The sequence below is a fragment of the Rhamphochromis longiceps genome, linkage group LG2 (assembly GCF_057381845.1).
Source record: "Rhamphochromis longiceps isolate RC_006_pf linkage group LG2, R_longiceps_female_GT1.1, whole genome shotgun sequence".
NCBI classification, from domain to species: domain Eukaryota; kingdom Metazoa; phylum Chordata; class Actinopteri; order Cichliformes; family Cichlidae; genus Rhamphochromis; species Rhamphochromis longiceps.
The window spans coordinates 36,566,397-36,587,850 of NC_140558.1; the positions used below are offsets into that span (position 1 = coordinate 36,566,397).

General features: G+C 39.0%; 1 protein-coding gene across 4 annotated transcripts in view; it reads left to right on the forward strand.

Moving 5' to 3' along the window:
* Positions 1-691: 691 nt before the first annotated feature.
* Positions 692-21,454, forward strand: part of mid2 (midline 2) — a 168,308-nt gene continuing 147,545 nt past the window's right edge. For 2 of the 4 annotated variants that reach the window (XM_085426289.1, XM_085426282.1), the window contains exons 1-2: positions 692-1,071; positions 1,274-1,333. The gene's annotated coding sequence lies outside the window, so the exon portion shown is untranslated. The remainder of the gene's footprint in view (positions 1,072-1,273; positions 1,334-21,454) is intronic. The other 2 variants (XM_085426307.1, XM_085426298.1) reach the window with 1 other exon arrangement.

Genomic DNA, 21,454 nt, shown 5'->3' on the forward strand with positions numbered 1-21,454 from the left:
TGATGGCAGTGGAGCCCACTAGGATGGCAGTGCCCCAATACATAAGACATCAGCGATCGATGAATGGTGTGGTATAAAAATAATGTGGAAATGTAAAATATGGCTGTTATCACCGGCTCTCAAACCAATTAACGCTAATGATGAGTCTAGCATCTCTTACACTTGGTCGTAACAGCTGTTAAACTGTGATTGGTGCCTGGGAGTAGTGACATCATTACTGGCTTAGATTACAAATTATTTATATGCCTGTGAGAAAAGAAGGAAAACAATCTGGATTGTGGAATAACCCAAAAGGGTTATCCTGACAAAATTGTTATTATTAGTATTATTTTTTACATTGATTAATGGTACAGCCTACATATAGGATTCTAAGTTGTTCATTTTTATTAAACAACATTGAAATATTGTCATCTAAATAAATATAATTTATCTACAGTCATTCGTGAGTTAACATCTGAAAGGAAACTTCCATATAATTATAAGTAACATTTTATGTCTTTATAATCAGCGGGCCAAGGCGACAGGTGTATTATATTAATCGATCCAAATTGCTAAGGTGAAGCCAAATGACAGCGACACCGTGAGGTCACAGGGGATGGGAAAATGGTAGGAGGAGGAGTATGGGTGCGCACAGCTCGGGTTTTTTGAACGGGCTCTAAAGCAGCGGTGTAACCGATCCCAGCTGCTACTGTGTGGGGAATTGAGAGCTATTCCCGTCCCCCGTATGTTGATCACGTGTCCTTAGGGGACGTTTGCTTTGGGGATCACTTTGGGAGGTAAACGCAGCGCACCGGTGCGCGTAGCCAATTTGGAGAGAAACATCCTTAATAATAATCGTAATGATCCACCGGAGGATCAACCGGATCACTTTTGTTTCGGGGCGTTGTCATACACCCTGTACACTGGCTTGCTTTACACAGATCAGTAAGGGACTGGCACTCTTTGTGTGCTTCGTGACTCACTGACTTGTCAAAACTTCTGCGCTTACGAACCGCGATCTTTACTGCGAGCATCACATTGTTGCCATCTCCTGCAGCGAGTCGACGTACGGAGCTGTCACTGCGAGCCGAGGTAGGCTGTGTTTCCTTTATGTGTGTTGTTTTGGCGGAATAGCGAGAGTAACATGCACGAGAGTGCACACACTGGCTAGGAGCATGAGTTAGTTTGTGGAAGGCGCACGCTGTGCAGTATTGTGGGTTCCAGGGTTGCAACAGTGTAATGATCCATGTCAAATGATACAGTAAGTGTATGACTAGCTCTTATCTGTGTACAGAAACCTGCATCATGAAGACGTGTGTGAATGTGTGCCTAATCTTCTGCTTCGAAAAAGACGGTGAGAGAAAACAAAAACAAATGCGCTCTTGTACGTCTGTGGTGGGCAAATATTATGTCAGGGACTTAATGCAAGTGTTTAATGTTCACAGTGGCCTGCAAATTTATTCTCAAAAGTTTTTAAGAGTGCTAAAATTTCTGCACCCCTGTTGACGATGTCGCTGTTGAATATTCTGAATGAACTCTTGGAGTTTTGGAGTGGATTATATTAAAGACTGGTGAACATGCTTTAGCCTTTATGCTCTCATCAGTTTAGCTATTGTATACTACAACACAACATTAAAACCACTACTACAGCTGAAGCCTATGATACTCATCGTCCAACTACAATGCTGTGCACTCCTGGGAAATCGTGGTTTCTGGCATTTATGTGGATTGGATGTTATTTTTTATATGTACCCACCTAAACGTTGAAAAACAAGGCATGTTTCATGACAATGGCGCTCCCAGATGGCAACAGCCTCCCCCATTGGAACACTTGCACCCCACCACACCACAAAAAACAGTTCAAGAACGATTCTAGGAATGCGACAGAGAGCCCAAGGTTTTGACCCGGCCTCCAAACTGCCAGATCCCAGTACAATAAAGCATTTACAGGATGCCCAGAACAAGCCTGCTTCTCTGAGACTCCACTCTTAAACCAGCAGGAGGCAAATGATCCACTTCTAATGTCCTGGTGCTTTTTCACACATGCCCATGTCTCAATCAGTTGCAGCTGTTTTAACAGCACAAGGTGGACTTGCACCACACTGGGCAGGTGGTTTTAAGTTTAAGGATGACTGATGTAGGAAAACGGGGACTAACCTGAGCTGACTCCCAGCCACGCCCTGCTGCTTCCAAGCAGCATTAAGAGAGGCAGTTTCTCATTTTCCCCCCAGAAAGATTAAAAGGAGATTTTTTTTAGGAATACATATAAAGTCGATTTTCTGAACAATCGCAGGAACACCAGTTGTCAAGTCTTGAATGTGTTTTGATTTTATGTGATGAAAATTTCATGTTATTAAATAAAAATGCCAAACTAGTCCAGCAGAAGGCACAAACCAATGCTGTCACCACAAACCTGCTAATAAATGTAATATGAATCCTGCAGAGTCCCTGTTGTGATATTAGACTGTCAGCCTGGTTATTGTGGAGACAGTGCTGCAGGTGACTGTAGAGGGACTCTGGCTTTGCCTTAAGAAAAGTGTAAAATGTCAGCCCCTTATCAATAATGCAGCACACCAAAAACAGTGGGGAGTAAGAAAATGGAACCCACTGTTAGAGACAGTTACCTAGTGCTTCATCATTATTCACATAATTGTATAACAAATACTTCATCAAAATCTACTTGGAGTAATTACCAGCAATGCAAATGTTTCCATTCTAATCCTAGTGCACAACCAAAACAAACCCATATGATGAGCTTTAATGTGCCATATCTTGTCACGCTGATCACCAGTGAAACAAATTTAATGTCTATTACAATTTTTTTTTCTTTTTAAAAATGGTGGTTCATCTTATAAAAATGATTTATTTCCCTGCTCTCTTACTGCCTGTCTTGTTAATGCATGATCACTGTGGTTAATGAGACAGGTCTCAGTGCATGGGGACTGACAGTTTCAGAGACTGCACTGCTAGTTGGGTGAACACAACTGACACCCTCATTCATCATGCATCCACGGGGTGCTGCTTGCTCTCCTAGTCTATCCACGCTGCGCTTCTCTCCCCTTGTCTTAGTCGAGTCTCGAGTTGCACCCTCAGATGATAATTATTAAGACATTATACTGATGACAATAGCAGTGCTTTTTTTTTCTGTAAAAGAGACAGGGAGTCAGCTTCTACGTGCTGGGATGATTATAACTGTGAAAGAGGGTTGGCGTTTGTTGTCGAGGTTGCAGCTGCACGATTTCCAAGAATAGATGTAAATACCAACTGTACAGTAGTGTACCTGTTTGTTACTGCTGGCAGCCAGTAGCTAATTGTGAACTAGCCAGAAAATCAAAAGCTGACTTGTCAAATATGCTTTTTTTTTTTTTTTTTTTAAGAATCTGTGATAATACTTTATATAAAATGAATATGAAGATGTTTTTCCCCACATTTTTGTAACCAAATAAATGAAAACAAGTCTACATTCTTTTGTGCTGTGCTTCATCGGTGTTTAAAATATGTTACCTGACCTGAAGCAATAATATAAAGGTGCAATTATGAAAGCATTATTAATCTCACTAATCCCGATGGCGTGCCATGGTGCAATTTTAAAATGTAAGAGATGTAATTAGCCCACATATACCATAATTACTGAAGTCTTGACTAAAATTTGTAAGCTTGCATATTGCAGTATCTCTGAGATTTACTCTATTAAACTTTGATGCTTGGGAAAAATCGAATGAAAATAGCAAATAGGTGAATCCCAGTTTTGTGCGTTTGTCTGCAGCAGCAGCTGCAGTCCTTGAATGTCACTGTTCACAATCATTGTTTGCATAGGGAGGTTCTCTGTACATGTAAGTCAGCTTATCCCCATAGAGCAATGAGGCAGAAAGGATATACAGCATGGGGATGTTTTTACTGAGGTCTGTCTGTCAACACACTGGTGCCTGAATGGGTCTGAATAATCCATATCTTTAAGAGTCCACTTGGCTATCACAGGGTCTGTCTTAAGAGCAGGAGGGTCGTTTGAGGATTGCGGCTCTAGCTTCCCATGGAAAAAAGGCTTTCTTGTGAAGAGGTGGCTCATTAATGTGTATTTTTGTGGCAAATTGTGCGTGTTGTAGTAGCCAACATGTATATTGCCTCTAAAGAAATGAATTAATTGGCTGGTTATGCTCTCAGGATGTTAATGTAATATCGCTACAATTAATGCCATTATCTGTAGACGTAAACTCGATTCTTATAGATAAATTGGAAAACCTACATGGATAATGTGCTGTAAAATGTTTGTGGGAGCGCTCCAGACACCTTGGTTTTCATTGATCTAGCACTTCAGGACACAGACCTAAAATCTAAGGTTTCTGCTTCTCTCTCCATTGCTGACAGGATTTTCCTTTTGGAAAAACATCCAAATTTATAATAACAGGCAAAGCAGATTTTGATCTTTTCAAGAGTACCTTCCTTCGTGACAGTCCTCCATTTCATACATCAGATTATATTGGCAAGACACCAGAAAAATGCAATTTCCCTGCAATTTCACTCCTTATCTCACAATATTATTTTGCTTTCAGGTCTAATAGAAATACAATTATATTTGTAGTGCAGAATCGTGGGCTGCTCCCTGATCTTCTGTTTGAGCTGCGTAGAGATTCCTTCAGCATGCTGCAGTAAATACAGACCAAAATAAAAACAGTCAAAGCCACGTTTACTTCTTGTCTTAACTGAACAATAGGTAATTTCTCCAGCCTTCTTACAAGTGCTGCCTATTGAGTAAAAGCCAGCTGTGTTTACATATTTGCGTGCCAAATAGATTCATGCCTGCTTGCATCTGTGGTCCCCTGTGCGAGTTTGGATGTTTGTCTGTAGACACTTTTCTTATCCAAAAGATGGAAATTGTGACAGTGTGACAGAATAACCTCGGGTAGGCAGGATGCAACTGACGCTACACTGAACAGCACCACAGGTATCTCTGCCAACACAACGGCAACAGAACACTACAGCCTCCAGTCAACATCGCGCAGTTTGCCTTGCTACTCATCGGGGGTTTAATATTCAATTATGAGGGTCCTCCAGTTCAAGCTGTGCTGGATGGCTTATGGAAAAGCCTCGCTGATTGATGAGTGAGCATCTTAGCTAAATAAGCTCTCAGTTTGCCCCTGAAGGAGAAAAGAAACAAGACAGATGGCTTGTGGGGGTGTTTTTAACTGACGTGGCAGAGTTTTTTTGTAGCTTTGCCTTATTGGTGAATATGTGTGGTAACAGAAGCCTTATCGCCAGTGTCCAAACAGATCAAGCCTTAAGTGAAGTCATAAAGTGCTTTCCTTTAAAATACTGGTTTTGATGACTAGTTCTTTAAACCAAAAAATATCAAAGAATGCGTATTTGAAAAATGAATCTTGGAAGGTTCAAAAGTTGAAAGACGTTTTGTTTTTTCTAAATGCTTGCCGAAGGGTACCGTGACAGTGTCATCCCACTGCCTTTCTGTTTTAGAACTGTGACAGCCTGTCAAACTGTCATATCCAGCTGAGTCCGAGGATGTGTAGGTCTAGCAGTGTAGTGCTGACAAACAAGCAGACAGAAAAAGTGGTAGAAAGGGAGAGAGATACAGGCGGTTGAGCATTTGCTTAGGCACACAGAGGGGTGAGTAGCTTCTCCTCTGTCATCTCATGGCAGATCACATTCCTCAGCAGTCAGGTATTTGGACCTTGCCAGTGGGCTGTTTTGTTGGCTGAAAGCTGGACCAAGCTGTCAGTCAGATTAGCACTGTGAGCCACTGGTGGGAGCGCAGTCCTATCCTCAGGGGCACAGCCATTTCAAAGTATCAGTGCCAACCCCCACCCAAGAAATGAGGGACGAGATCAAGCCAGGTCATGGGAGGCTCTTTCCAAATAAAGTGTTCTTTCGGGAGACTGCTGCCTTCTCCGTGCCCTTCATGCACATGTGCATGCATTTATCCTCAAACACCCACACAGTCACACACATATACACACACACACACACACATTCTCCCTCCTGCCTCCTCCAAATGGGGACAGCAAAAGCTCTGGCACATGGTTGGCTATCCAGTATCTATGGCTTTCACACTCTAGTCATTATGTACTGTAGCCAGTATGTTATTGCCTCCATATAAAAACGCATTAACGTGAAGTGTGATCTGGTAAAAGCCTTCGTAATACTTCATATCTAAGGATATTCTCGGAGTATACAAACTAAAAATTTATTGGGCAGACAAAACTGGATCATGAAGCGGCAAATTGATTTTTCCCCACTTTTTGCACTGATGACAGTCACAATATGCAGTCAAGCTGAATGGACTAAATACATTTGTATAAGGTCTTTTAACCCATGTTGTGCCAGCATGGCCTGACAGTGGTTCTTGTGATGTCAGGAATGTTTTCCCTTTTCAGTATTTCACTCTAAATGTTAAGTGGGAAGGAAAGTTCAAAGCAGTCATCGTATGTGTTGTGCATTCAGAAGAACATAGTGCTGCTTTTCCGATTTCAGAGTGAAGCTCCAGAGTAGGCATACTGCACGTAGATGTAGCGCGGCCTAAATGCACTGGAATGACACTTTTTATTTTTCATGTGAGGAAACAGAATATCTGCAAAAAGCATAATTGAATTTCAGTCATCGCTAAAACTTCATTCATGCGTAAGACCCAATAATGAATCACTGAATGGTCAAAGGTTTCATATTGACATTTAAAGCCTCATTGATTAATTCAGGGCATCCACTCATGCCTCGAGTAACCTTGCATGCAAGAAAACATTCTGCCGTAAAAGCTGTTGGTAGCTGATGACTGCCTTCAAACAACACAGGATTCAATCGTTTTTTCTTTAGTTTCTGTATTAAGATGAAAAGGCAGCCAAAGTTTAGCGGTCCCATCTTAAATGGTAAAAATTAACTAATAAAAAGGAAGTAAAACTAGGATCTGTGGCGTTTTTTTTCTCCTTCATTCACACGAACAGTCTGTTTAAAAAGTGGCCATTTCTAAAAAGTAGAACTGAACTGAACTTTAACATTCTTCCTTTGGTCCCCCCCTGCTCTGTTGAACTTACTGTTTTTTCCTCTTTATTTAAACTCAACCTTTCGATACCCTTTGATAGAGCTGGTTGCTGATTTTGATGTCATGTCTGTCTCACTGTCACACCAGAGATTAAGTGACAAGGAGACCATCTTATAGGGAGATAATTGAACTGTAGCGAGAACAGTGATGTGAGGGGGCCATATAGTGCCTGATAAAGATGGTCAGACAGGCAGATATGGAGATGAGGGTGGAAGACAGATGAATTTATCATCCATTTATAAAGTTAATCTGACGTTTTGTCATGTGCTTACATGGCCTTAGAGAGGAACCGCAACTCAGCCGTATGCACGCTCGAGCAAGCATTGCTGATGTGCTTTGATAGTTAAATAACACTACACGTCTGCACGCGCTCCTTTGCTGCTTTCCTTTATCTCAGACCTGGGATCAGCCATAAATACAAAGTGGTTCCCATCTTCCGGTCTTGTATGTCGTAAGGGTTTGGATGTGTTTACTTCCCAGGAGATGGTTTGGAGACCACTGTTTATCCTCTGAGACCACTGCTATGCAGCTCCATTTATGGCATGGCCCTCTGTGAGGTTGTGTTTCTGTCTCTCAGTGAACAAAAGCTCTATATACTCATCTTCTGGCGTTTCTCTTGGGCTTGCTCATCTTGCTGTGAATGCAGGTGAACCGGTCTGTGCAAAGTGTTCATACACTCCTCTGTTATAAACCTTTAGTCTACCGATTTTTCAGTAGCAAGAAAATCCGTTTTTGATTATTAGTAAGCAATGTTCTGTTGGAAGCGCCACATAAAGAAAAGGTGAACAGTGGATGCAAGTTGGACATGCATGCATGTTGTGTGTAGATAAAGTTTACCTGGGCCTTACTAGATCTTTTTTTATATCCAATACTTTTTATGTCTTCAAATTCTTTGATATTTTCAGTTTTATATGATTTTTAGGTTTGTTTAACACTTCACTTCCTCTACAGATTCTGGCTGTTTTTAATGTATTTAGAACACATATAGTAAAATTTCAACATATGCCAGTATGTGAAATTCAATCAGACTGTGATTCTTATCATCTTGATTATTATCGTTCAGTATTACTGTTCATGCACAGAGCCAGCTAAATGACTCGATCATGCTCCTCAATGTTATCAACCAACTCCCCCTTGAGTGTTTTTAGTAGAGGAAGATTGCATGACCGAGGTGACACGTACTGCATTTAGAGCAGGAAGGTGAAGTTACGCATAACTAAGTAATCCAACACAGTGGCAGAGATGTTGATGTTGTGATGCTCAGCAGCAAGCCGCTTGCGGTAATCTTAATCTATCCAAATTGTGTTTAACCAAAGGAGAAAAAACAGCTGCCAGTCATTCTTAACACAGGCACTTAGCTGTGCTAGGAAATAAAAAGGTTATGTCTCAACTTCTTCTTCTTAATTCCACACTTGCAGTTTATCCCTTCCCAAGAAACACAACAGCTTTGTAAAGTGTCTTTTTTTTTTAGCTTCATATTTAAATCCCTTAAAGAAAACTATTATGCAGTAAGAGATTTTCTGCTGATAGTGAAGAGCAATGACTTGGAATGAACCTTTAGTTTAGCTACGCTGTATAAAGCATCATCTAATTTTTATCCATCTTCAATGAACGTGAATTTGTGAATACCGCATATGTAAATGTCAACATACACTCCATCTCCAGGCACATGAAAAGCTATTCGTTTTTAATTGTTCTTGATCACAGCCGTCCTCTTACTTTGCTATTCAATAGCAGTACTACATGTATTAATGATCACATACTTTATTCATGGATTTCGGTTGGGTGTACAGGCTGCAGTAGTTTGCATTGAAGATGACAGCGACCTCTGGCCGTCCTCTGTCGCCACTTGTTTTACTTATAAAAAGCAGCGGGTGATCTGGGTGGGTAGGGCTTTGCTGAATTCACTATGATGAATTACTCCTAACGGTACTTCCACGGTACTTCCTCCCGCTCCTCTCTCTCCTTCTCTCTTTCTGTCTTCTCCTCCCGTCTGTCATTCCCAATTACTGCTTGCGTCTCTGTCTTATTCAGATTTATTCGATACACATACACACACCCTGGCTACAAATATGATCTAAATCTTTCCTTTGTAGTTTGTAATCATCTGCTCGCAGGCCATCTTCGTTCTTCGCACGTCGCTGCCAGTTTCCAGCTAGATTATCCGTTACTCGTCTGCTGTGTTGATGAGAATGTTAATTTTTAGGTTTGTAGATTGAAGAAATCATTTGACACCAGCATGCGGTGTTAAATTAGAAGGTCACACTTTTTTGTTTGTTTGTCTGTTTGTTTTTTCAGAGACCCTTTTAATTGCTTAACTGAATCAACTATTTCACCTGACAGAACAACAAATGACCAATCAGCCATATTTAACTAACACACATCTGAATAACCAGGGAGAGGGGCTGGTGGCTCGAATCAACCTGTGTTTTAAATGTATATTAACAAAGTGGTGGCTTGTGTTGTATGGTTTTGTAGAATATTGAAAAGTGAAAAACTTGAAATTTGTTTAGTCTGCATACCACTTAAGCAAATAATTAAACTTGCATGGTTATAGTTGCATAAATCCATCCACCCATTCATTTTCTTAAGTACCAGTTTGGGTTCATGGAGGGAGGCTGGAGCCCATCTCATCTGTCATAAGGCAAAGGGTAGGGTACACCCTGGATGGGTTGCCAGTCTCTTGTACTGCTAAATGGGGACAAAGATTTTTCACATCATCAAAAATGGAATAAATGCAGTGAGTCACAAACAAAAGAAAAAAATTTCACTAGTGAACGTGCTGCGATACCTCCACCTCAGCGTGTTGATGAGTATGGCAGTAAGAGTGGATAATGGAAGTACTTTGTGTTGTTATCCTGAAATGCACATCACTTTTTTGTAATACAGCTGTAAAATCAACTATGTTCCAATTAAAAGTGTTTAAAGTGACTAATGTTATGTAAATGCTTATTTGAGTAACTTAAGCACGATGTACTTAAAAAAAAAAAAAAAAAGGTTCTGGAGGATCTAGTGCTTCTAGTATCATTGCCCTTTTCCACCACGACCACTGGGTTTTTCACACGGAAAATAAAGACTTACTGTTACATCATGGCTTTTTCAGATCCTTTGGTTAAATTCCTCAGCTGAAGAGAGAGGAAACCTATCCTTAGAAAACCCCAACAAAAGCAAACTCACATAACCCAACACAATCTGAGATTCCTGGGAATAGGCCGGCAGCCCATTCTCCCCAACACATCTCCACCACAACCCCCGGCATTCTGCGGCTGTGTTTAGGATGTGATCTAAGATTGAAAACACACACGTTTTAATTCTGCCAGTTTGTTTGTCTGTTTGGTTATCACAGAAATGCTGTGAAACATATGAATAGGTCCTGGGTGTTGTCACTCTTTCATATGTGCTGAGATGTGAAACCATAGTGCTGCTGATTGTGTTTGAATGGGTCGAGATAATGAACTAGACGCTTTATGTAAAAATTTTATCACAGCACCACTGCCTGTGTGACTTCATAATCGCACCCTTAACGCATTCACTTTTGAGTTAAGAGACCCAAGTGGATTGGTTAAAGGCTATTTTCTTTGTGATATTCTTTGATATCCCAGTAGATTTTATAGTCCCGTTCTTCTCTCTCCTGCAGGCAGAGAGAAGAAAAGGTTTGGATTTTCTTTTTCCCAAACATTGCCCCAAGTACTTTGAACTGATTTCTTTTTTTCTTTTCTTTTTTTCAAAAGAAGGCTGTCTAAGCAGATCTAAGACACTTTTTACTCTGTTTTAATGAACATTACATCACCAACTGACAGGTTTGTACTTATGTGACTGCCTCATTATTCTGGTCCTATCCTGGCATTCTTGGTTGTAACACAGTTACATTTATTTTGTAAAGCTTGGATAAATTGCAATTATAACACATTTTTCATTGATTGGTCAGTCAAAGGTGCTTAAAAATCATTTATTCGCTTACTTATTATTTTGTGTGTATGCTAATGTGGTTATAACCCAACATTCACATACAACAGCAACAATAAACTGTAAGAACACAATGATCCTCCTAATAGTGCATCAAGCCAGTAGTTATTCTGGACAGGGAATCTAATCTCCTCAGAATGACAGCGTTTTTAAGCGATGTCGACAGCATATTGAGCCTTAGTTTCTCTTGTCCTTCCCAAGGGATCTTGCCTGTGCCTTCAAATCGAGCGTGGCATATAGTATTTCTGCCTTGTAATTAGATCCTTGCTACTTTGCATGTTAACTGTGGGACAGAAGCAGTGTGATGGTGAAACATTTGTCATGGAATCACAAGGCTTCACTTGTGAGGCGCCATGTATAAAGACAACTTCCATTTCTTTTCCCAGTGGTCATACTGCATTAGTGCTTTTGCAGCTGACTAATATTTGCTCCCTGGGAGTTATTATGTATCTCTTATGTATCTTATACTAAATACCGCTGTCCAATCCCAAGAGTGGAAAACCAGAGCAGACAGCAAAAACGCAACATTTGAACCTCTGGCAGAATAGAGATGTTCGGTCAGTTGGTTAATCAATCAGCCAATTAAAATGAACTCTGAACATTTAAAAAGACATCTGTGTTAAAACAGTTTGTGCTGTTATGTTATTTAAAGCATCAGGGAGCCTTCCACTGCATTGCTTGCTAGTTAGATTTTGTTACCTTTTAAATAAAGACAGGCAGACTCTTTCTCCTGTTTCATCGTCTGACTCGTCTTATGCAAGACAACCAATTCTCTACTAATGTCAGAGAATTGATTGTTCATGTTGAACCATGTTTTTGGGGGTTATTTTTAATGTTGACTTTACTTTAAATTAATTAGCAAAAGAGCAGCATTTTGTACCAGACACCACGCCAGGAGCTAGGAATCAATTTGACTAAATTAATTAACTTTGGAAAAGCGATTAACTAAAAGTGCTCACATTTAAGAGCAGTATTCCCCCGCGTAAACACACTGATCATTTCCTTTGCTATATAGCTTTTCAAAGGCTTCAACCAGCTGACCATAAGTAATGCTTGATAATAAGACTAAAACTAAAAATGAGGAAAGAAACAGTACCTGACTTCAGATGCTATAGAGGCAAAAGATGAGTAGCCCATGTGCTTAATGTGTGTTTTCTATTAAAGTTATGTTGTATATCCCTATGGGGCAAAATTAGTAACTTTTTGCAAATAATTTAAAAGCTCGATCATTATGAATAGAGTCCGACTGATATAGGAACGTTAAGAATAATATCAAAATTTGGTGACTTAAAAATCCAATACATAGCAACCAATATTTTGTCTTTCAAACACAAAAAACATAAACAAATTTTGCTAAAATTTGCTATGTGTAGTTTTATTATCACAATAATGGATTACTGTTTTACACTCTCTCCGAGTGCTTCAATAAGCTGGTTGTTGTGTTTGTGGCGTTCGAAACGTGTTGTTAGCAGGTAAGTTGCCGAGTGGTGGAAAAAACATGAACATTTATAGCATGTTTTTAGGGTGTTTTCCCCATCGTTTTGTTAGTTTTTCATTTTTTATTTATCAGCATTCATAAACACCAATGCAGATGCATCAGCAAATATCTAATATAAAAAAATGGCTAACTATTATATCAGTCAGGCTCAAATTATGAATCAGTCTTTCATAATTACTACTGACTGTGAAGCACTATGGTCAACACTGTTGTTTTAATATGTGCTATATAAATAAATTTTGATTTGATAATTAATCTATGTTCCAAAGTGTTCAGTGAGATGCTACATTTTTGTATTTAAATTATACCATTTGCAAACCTTGACATACACTTTTATCATCTTATGTGTGAATAAGTCAAACCATTATACACTTGAAGGTTTTACATTATCTAGTCTACAGTAAAGCTTGGGTTTAGGTTTAGGTTTCTAAAACATAGCAGTTTGTGTCATTAAGTATTTTAAAACATTTTAACATGTTAGTATCCATACAACCTACTGCTGCAATTACATTTTTTAAGTGGTTCAAAGATATTTTCAATTTATTCAACACATAAAAAAATGTGGTAGCTTTTGTATCTCCTTCATAAGACATTATATTGCTTAAATGGAAGAAGAAATTTGACCTTTAAGCTGCCTTTAAGCTCTTACTTCCTTTGGCTTCGAAGAACATGTGCTGGTGAAATGTCATGTTACTATATATTTTTCTTTATGTTTTTCTTAGTAGGTGAGACCATGGGCAACATTTTTCACATTTTCCTTCATAGTTCAGTGACACAGACTTGACATATGCTATAAGTCAAGAACAGTTTCTGACTTAACTTATGTTAGTATAGCATATGGCTGTTAACTGATGTTAAAATATTACAAGATCCTAACAGAACAATACAATGAGATGTCAAGGTCATATTTATACATGTATTTAAATGGAAGAGAAGCAAAATCTATTTATTTACAGTGGGGCAAAAAAGTATTTAGTCAGCCACCGATTGTGCAAGTTCCCCCACTTAAAATGATGACAGAGGTCAGTAATTTGCACCAGAGGTACACTTCAACTGTGAGAGACAGAATGTGAAAAACAAATCCATGAATCCACATGGTAGGATTTGTAAAGAATTTATTCGTAAATCAGGGTGGAAAATAAGTATTTGGTCAATAACAAAAATACAACTCAATACTTTGTAACATAACCTTTGTTGGCAATAACAGAGGTCAAACGTTTACTATAGGTCTTTACCAGGTTTGCACACACAGCAGCTGGTATTTTGGCCCATACCTCCATGCAGATCTTCTCGAGAGCAGTGATGTTTTGGGGCTGTCGCCGAGCAACACGGACTTTCAACTCCTGCCACAGATTTTCTATGGGGTTGAGGTCTGGAGACTGGCTAGGCCACTCCAGGACTTTCAAATGCTTCTTACAGAGCCACTCCTTTGTTGCCCGGGCGGTGTGTTTTGGATCATTGTCATGTTGGAAGACCCAGCCTCGTTTCATCTTCAAAGTTCTCACTGATGGAAGGAGGTTTTGGCTCAAAATCTCACGATACATGGCCCCATTCATTCTGTCCTTAACACGGATCAGTCGTCCTGTCCCCTTGGCAGAAAAACAGCCCCATAGCATGATGTTTCCACCCCCATGCTTCACAGTAGGTATGGTGTTCTTGGGATGCAACTCAGTATTCTTCTTCCTCCAAACACGACGAGTTGAGTTTATACCAAAAAGTTCTACTTTGGTTTCATCTGACCACATGACATTCTCCCAATCCTCTGCTGTATCATCCATGTGCTCTCTGGCAAACTTCAGACGGGCCTGGACATGCACTGGCTTCAGCAGCGGAACACGTCTGGCACTGCGGGATTTGATTCCCTGCCGTTGTAGTGTGTTACTGATGGTGACCTTTGTTACTTTGGTCCCAGCTCTCTGCAGGTCATTCACCAGGTCCCCCCGTGTGGTTCTGGGATCTTTGCTCACCGTTCTCATGATCATTTTGACCCCACGGGATGAGATCTTGCGTGGAGCCCCAGATCGAGGGAGATTATCAGTGGTCTTGTATGTCTTCCATTTTCTGATGATTGCTCCCACAGTTGATTTTTTCACACCAAGCTGCTTGCCTATTGTAGATTCACTCTTCCCAGTCTGGTGCAGGTCTACAATACTTTTCCTGGTGTCCTTCGAAAGCTCTTTGGTCTTGGCCATGGCGGAGTTTGGAGTCTGACTGTTTGAGGCTGTGGACAGGTGTATTTTATACAGATGATGAGTTCAAATAGGTGCCATTCATACAGGTAACGAGTGGGGGACAGAAAAGCTTCTTATAGAAGACGTTACAGGTCTGTGAGAGCCAGAGATTTTCCATGTTTGAGGTGACCAAATACTTATTTTCCACCCTAATTTACAAATAAATTCTTTACAAATCCTACCATGTGAATTCATGGATTTTTTTCTCACATTCTGTCTCTCACAGTTGAAGTGTACCTCTGGTGCAAATTACTGACCTCTGTCATCATTTTAAGTGGGGGAACTTGCACAATCGGTGGCTGACTAAATACTTTTTTGCCCCACTGTATATGGCATAATGTGTGATACAATATGTCTTAACACATATAAAACACTATTTTGCACAAAAAGATGTATTTTTTCATTTTAAATTATGTAATTTTCACATTCATCTAAACTTCAGGCAGCAGAATAAAAATATGGTATATCCAAAAAGTAGCTTTCTTCTATTGGAATCAGTTTTGTCCTTGAAATTTTTTTCAGCTGTGAAGTTATTCTGCACATCTTTGATATCTTTATTGGGAGAATCTTAATAATCATGTGCAGAGTGAGTGTAATCATTCTACCTGGTTTCAGCTTTGAGCAATCAAGTGTGTTGCAACTGAAACTGTCTCTCTTTTAATGTTTGACTCATTTTTGCAGGGTTTATTACATTTCTTTGTATTTATATATTTGTGTCGTAAATGAGTCTTGATTAATTACTAAATATTGCAGTGAAAGTGAAAGGGGTATGTTGGGGATTAATTGCATTTAGCCAGCTGTATTCATTCTTTACTGAATTTTTATCACTTTAATAAAAGAAAACACCTTAAGCAAAAAAGATGAATCAATTTGCGTGGATCAAAACACATTTCCCTCCTACTATATGCCTAACAGCTTGATGTTTTTCGCAGCTTTCCTCTCCATATGAAAATTTGATGTTATATTAAGATAATACTGTCACACATTTCCTCACTGGCCTGTTTTTAAGGCATCTTTTCTTCTATTTCTTTTTTTTTTTGCCTCTGTGTCTAGCAGTGACAGCTTCAAATATCCTCTGATGTAGGGAGTTACTTTTATTCTTGAATTAGGGATGTGTTTTTATGTTTGCCAAGAAGTAGGCCTATTCTCCACCTCTCACTCTGAACTTTGCTGACAAGGGAGATGCTAATAATTAATGGCGTTTTTGAAATCTCTTTTAAGATTCTCTAGGAAACTGCATAAGGGCGGGAAAGGAAGTACATAAAATGGCTTGGAGCGTGCAGCAAAAACAAAAAAATCAGCCACAGTCAGATGGGAGTTTTTTTTTAATCTAGAGAAACAAATTGCAGTGTCTCTCTTGCTCGCAGACATACAGAGACACACCACAAACATATGTGACCCATTTTGGGTTCCACTTCATAAAGTGGGCAGCCATATAGTTATTATTGTTATTATTAGTTCATGTAGTCAGTTCACTTTGTACTATTTGTGACATAAGGTTGCAAGCCTGCATTTATACTAGTGTGTGATATGAAAAGCTTAGAATTAATAAATCATGAAAGGTACTATTATAAATAGTACTAATAATATAAATAATATATAAATTAGACAAAAAGTCTACTTAAAATATCTGTAGATTTTGACTGGATGGTTACTTGTTGATTACCTCTTTAGGACCTTTTCCCATATATTTTACATACAACATATTTTCAAGGCAACATACTTTAAATAAGAAATTACTAGAACAAGGAAAAACCCTCAGATACTTGGCAATATGAGGAAATAGAGTGGAGGTAGACACCTGAGAGCCTGCAAGACAGAAGAGGGATGAAACAGATGGAGAAGGAGATGAACAGGAACAACTATGATAGGAAGACAGATGGGGGTGTTGAGGAGTAAGGGACCGTTTGGCACCCAGTGGGTGCCCCCATAAAACCAGTGCCCTTTGCTGCTGTTACAGTGTGTACACACGCATAGAAATGTAAAGCTGTGGCCTTTTTTCTCTAAAGAAGAGGTCTGTTTCATAATGGATTTCTCAGGACATGACTCCTGCCACCCAGACTGTATTGAATTTCACCAGCAACAGCAGCTCCTACAGCACTGCTATTTAATACTGCAGGAGACTACACCATAAAATGGAGAGTTTTTATTTATTTCTCTCTATTATTTATTTTATTTACCTGCCATGGGTAAGGTGATTATGCTTCTGTTTAGCGCACACAGTAGTTTGCATTTTAATGCATTTACTCTGTACATTTGTGTATGTGTGCGGTCTCTGAGAAAATAAACTATTCACGGCTAATGATCACTCCAAAATGTAGTTGGATGGGTTGAAAAATTCAGTTGAAAAAAATCCTGCAATGCAGAGAAAATAGTTCAATCAAACTGAATAACTGTAGAAAATAAATTCATAATAAATTCATTGTCTGTCTAATGTCGCTTAGGATACTTTACTTGGACGTAACAGTGAGGGATTTCTGTGCATATTTGAAATGACAATTACTGTAGAGTCACTCCGTAGTCAGCTAAATGCCTCCACAGCTGCTGCCATCATGAAACCTACAGCAGGTTGAACAAAGCTTTTAAATTTGCACCTAATGGTGAGGCATCTCAACATTTTTAGCTCATCTGGCCGGAGGACTGATGAGCTTGAGTCTGTCCATCTACCCATCCATCCCACCAGTTCACAGTAATGGCTACACTAAAGTACTGATCAGATGATCATCCCATAGAGCTTCATCCAAATTGCACCCAAGGTCAAACTCAAATGTGTCATTTTCCATTTTCACATGAATTGTTACTCCTCTTAGATTACTGGATGGTTGGATGGATGGATGGGTGAACTGGTACTTATATAGCACTTTTCTGCTCTAACTGAGCACTCAAACCACTTTTTTAAGCCTCATTTATCCAATTAGACACACATCCATACTAGTACTTTTTTAATATCTAATTATTTTACCTAATATTCACTCACACACATGTTGGAGGCAACTTGGGGTTCAGTATCTTGCCCAAGGATACATCGACATGCAGACTGGAGGTGCCGGGTAATCAATATCCAAACTTCTGATTGGTAGACAGCCCACCTTACCTTTTGAGCCACAGCTTCCAGAGCCCTAAAGACCTTTTTTTTCACATTTTAGCAAAATTTGTCCTGGATATGAATGTTTGCAAGCATCCCTGACTTCTCAGTGGATTTAAATTCACATTAGTTTGTGCAGCCAACCAGTCACAAGAAAACATAACTTTCGTGCTGTACTTCAAACAACCCATCAACTGCGATAGATCATGAGCAGAATTAACTACTATGATTCTGGTTTCTTCTTTTGTGATGAATCAGGCAGACAGTTTTAAATATTTAAACAAAACTATAATACATTATCTGTGTAATTATCATGACTACACGGGGATCAAATAAGAGGGCATAATTGCAGATGTCACAGATGTATTACTTGGGTCATAATGTATTATGTAATTAATCATTTTAGTAATGTGTTGTTAATTATTTTAATGTGTTACTTACTTCTAATGAGAACTGCTGATGGCTCTGCCTATTTAAAGTCATCACAGCTGTTTCTCAAACCTATTCTCCAATAGTTGCGTGTTCATCTGCTTTGCCTGTAGCTACATTTAAGTGGAATTTTATCACACAACACACACATTTGTTTCAATGAGGAAGGGTAAAAGAACACCCTACGAAGACCTAAAATAAAAGGCTACCATTAAGAATAGTTTATTTTATGTCACTCTCAGTAATGATGTGCATAATCACAGCTAAAATCTTGTGTGTGTTTGTGTGTGTTTTTCCAGGAAACACTAGATGGCACTATGGATATGTAATCCCTGAGAAATCTTTCTCCCTCATTCACTTTCTTGCTTTCATATACAAAAAATATTAACAAAATTTTATTATGTCATGCAAACAGACCGATTACAAAAGATTTTCATGCTATGAAGAGGAAAATGGATTATTTAACAGTTTGTGTGCATTTGTGGCTGTAATCTTGGGGTAAACGCCTGTTTTTGTTTTCAGTGCAGGACCTGAACTTGCGCAGGACTTTCAAGTACCAGTGCATGCACTTAATTAATGGAGTTACTACAACCATTCAAGGAAGAGCTGCATGACTCTTATAAACATGTTTGTGCCTGTATACATGAGAGGATGAGATTAACGAAAAGGTTGTATAGCTGTTTTTGTGGCGAGGGGGTGCTGTGTATGTAGGGGAATAAATTAGTGTGTGTGGAGTGTTTGCTGTAACTAATCGTGAGCATATATACAGAGTGTTCCTCTCTTAACAGCTCTGTGCATTTCATGTCATGTACTTAAATGTGTTCCATATTTGGAACCATTCAACCATTCATTTACCTCTGTTCTCCTTATATAGATATATATTTGCATGTATACATTTCATTTTGATTCCTAAACTCCTCAGTTTTTATTCTTTTCTTCTTTCATTTTTTCCCCCTCTCACTTCCTTCTTCTCTCTCCATATTGGTCCCCTCAATAAAAATCAATGCGATCTAGCTAACCCTGTCTAGAGGCAGCTTTAAGTATCCTGGCGTCAATATGCCAGAAAACGGTGCCTGCCCAAGATGTTACTGCTCTAGTGGATAACTATGCGCTTCAATATAATTTCAGAAAAATGTATCTTCTGTGAAATAATGGATTTTTTTTAAATGTTATATTAGTTAATGCTGACACATACTCTGTGGTCAACATTTTGATATACAAAGCCAGCCAGTAGCATGTTTCGGGCAAATCTCAAACTGTGTGACTTTGTACATGTAAAGTGTGTAATTCCTACTAATGTATGACCATCATGCTGACAATATAGGGTCAAAACTGCCGTTACGCTGGCCTAGGGTCACTTAAACAGTGTGCCTGAAAGTCCTGTGACATCATTTGTATGCGTCAGCAATGCCACAACAAAAGAGGCATACCTGCGGCTCCGTGCTTTTTGTCAGAATGGGGGACCGCAGTGTTTTATGTAGCCATTTCCCTCATTGCAAGGTTTCAAAAATGGCAGTGATGACTTTCATGAAGGAGATCCTCTTATGACTCATTGAGTGACCAGATGCTACCACCTAATGGAAAACCCAAAAAACCAAGTCAAGCCGTGCCAAGTAGGTACTAGTGGAAAAGGGCTATTAGAAATGTGTCAGCGTGAAGGCAAATGTTTGCTTCATACTTTTTAAAGTTCTACTACTGTTCGGCTAGTAATTAGGGATTGCAGACAAGTCATGTCTTGGATATAAGTATTTTAGTCTTGTTAAACATGTAGCATGTGACCTGCCATCAAGACAACAGATTGAAAAGCACTAAACCCAATTCCCACAATAACTGTCATGCAATATTAACTCGACAGAACTCATCCAAATTAGTTGTATTTTCTGTTCGATGAAAGATAAAGGAAGAATACAGCATCAAAAATAGTTGGGAATTGAAAGCGATTGAAGTGTTTGAAGCTTCAGCGCCACAAACTTGATAAAGCACTTGCAGCAGTATATTTCAACTGACTTATTCAAGCAAAAAATAGTGTGCAGAGGCAGCAAATGCTCTAACCAAAGAACTAAAGATTGCAAAAGTTGTTATGGGTGACCAATACTTTTCTCAGGATGAAAAATTCTTTCAACTTTAACCTATCTATGGCGTAAAGTTTCATTCAATAATCTGAAAAGACTGAATTATACAATTGACATACAGATCTTAAAATCCTCTCTGTGCAGTCAGTATCTGTTCCTATCAGGTTATTACTAAAGGCAGCTGTACAGGCTGAACGTGGCCTTATTTTGCATTTGAGTTTAGATAATCTGTCATGTTTGGCTAAATATTGTGCAGCTCTTTCAGATTCAGTCCGGACTACTTTCTCAACAGCTGTGAAACTTTCTCTAAACAGCCATGGGTTTCAAAGAATGTAGACTCCTGACCTTTCTCTAGCATCACTTATTGAATGGATGGCCTATGTGTGTTATTATTTTAACAGTTCATTATTAGGGTTTTCAACACTGTAGAATATTCATCATTAACCATGTGCCAAATAGAAATATGCACTGGTTTTTACTTGTTACTTAGATATAACCACAACACACAGTTTAGTTTAATTATATAACCTTGAGGATTTCTCATAATGTAAAACCTACAGTATACATACGAGTGGAATCAATGTTCCACCAAACATTACTGGAGACCTCAGCCAGAAATTAGTTACAGTGTTTTGTTATTTACAATATGTTGTTCGTATTTTTTGATTGACTCGCAGCTTTTCTACATGCTTAACATGTTGGGATTTGCCTCTTAGTGACCTTTTCTCAAACAGAGCTAACAAATCAATCGCAGAGGAAGCTCTGTTAGTTTTAAACAAGCACGCTGTTCAACTCCACTGTTTACCCACGCTAATTAGAACACTTCATTGTCAAGAGAGTTGCCTGGCAGTGTGTGTTTGTTTGTGCCTGCGTGTGTGTGTGTGTATAGACTTATAATATTCAGTAAGCCGAACAAGGCCACAAAAACTGACACAACAAGACAATATATATTCTCTCTTCTTTTTCTGTTGCCAAAAGAAAAAAATCAGTTATTGATTTTTTTTTTTTTTTTCCAGAAAAGAGTAGTAATAGGCTTGATGGTTAAGCGGTTTATTAAGATGGCTATTAGAAAACTGCCTGAAGCAGCTGCAGACTTTAAGTTGTCTTACAGTTAAGTTGCCAGCCAAGCGATTATATAAAGATAGGGGA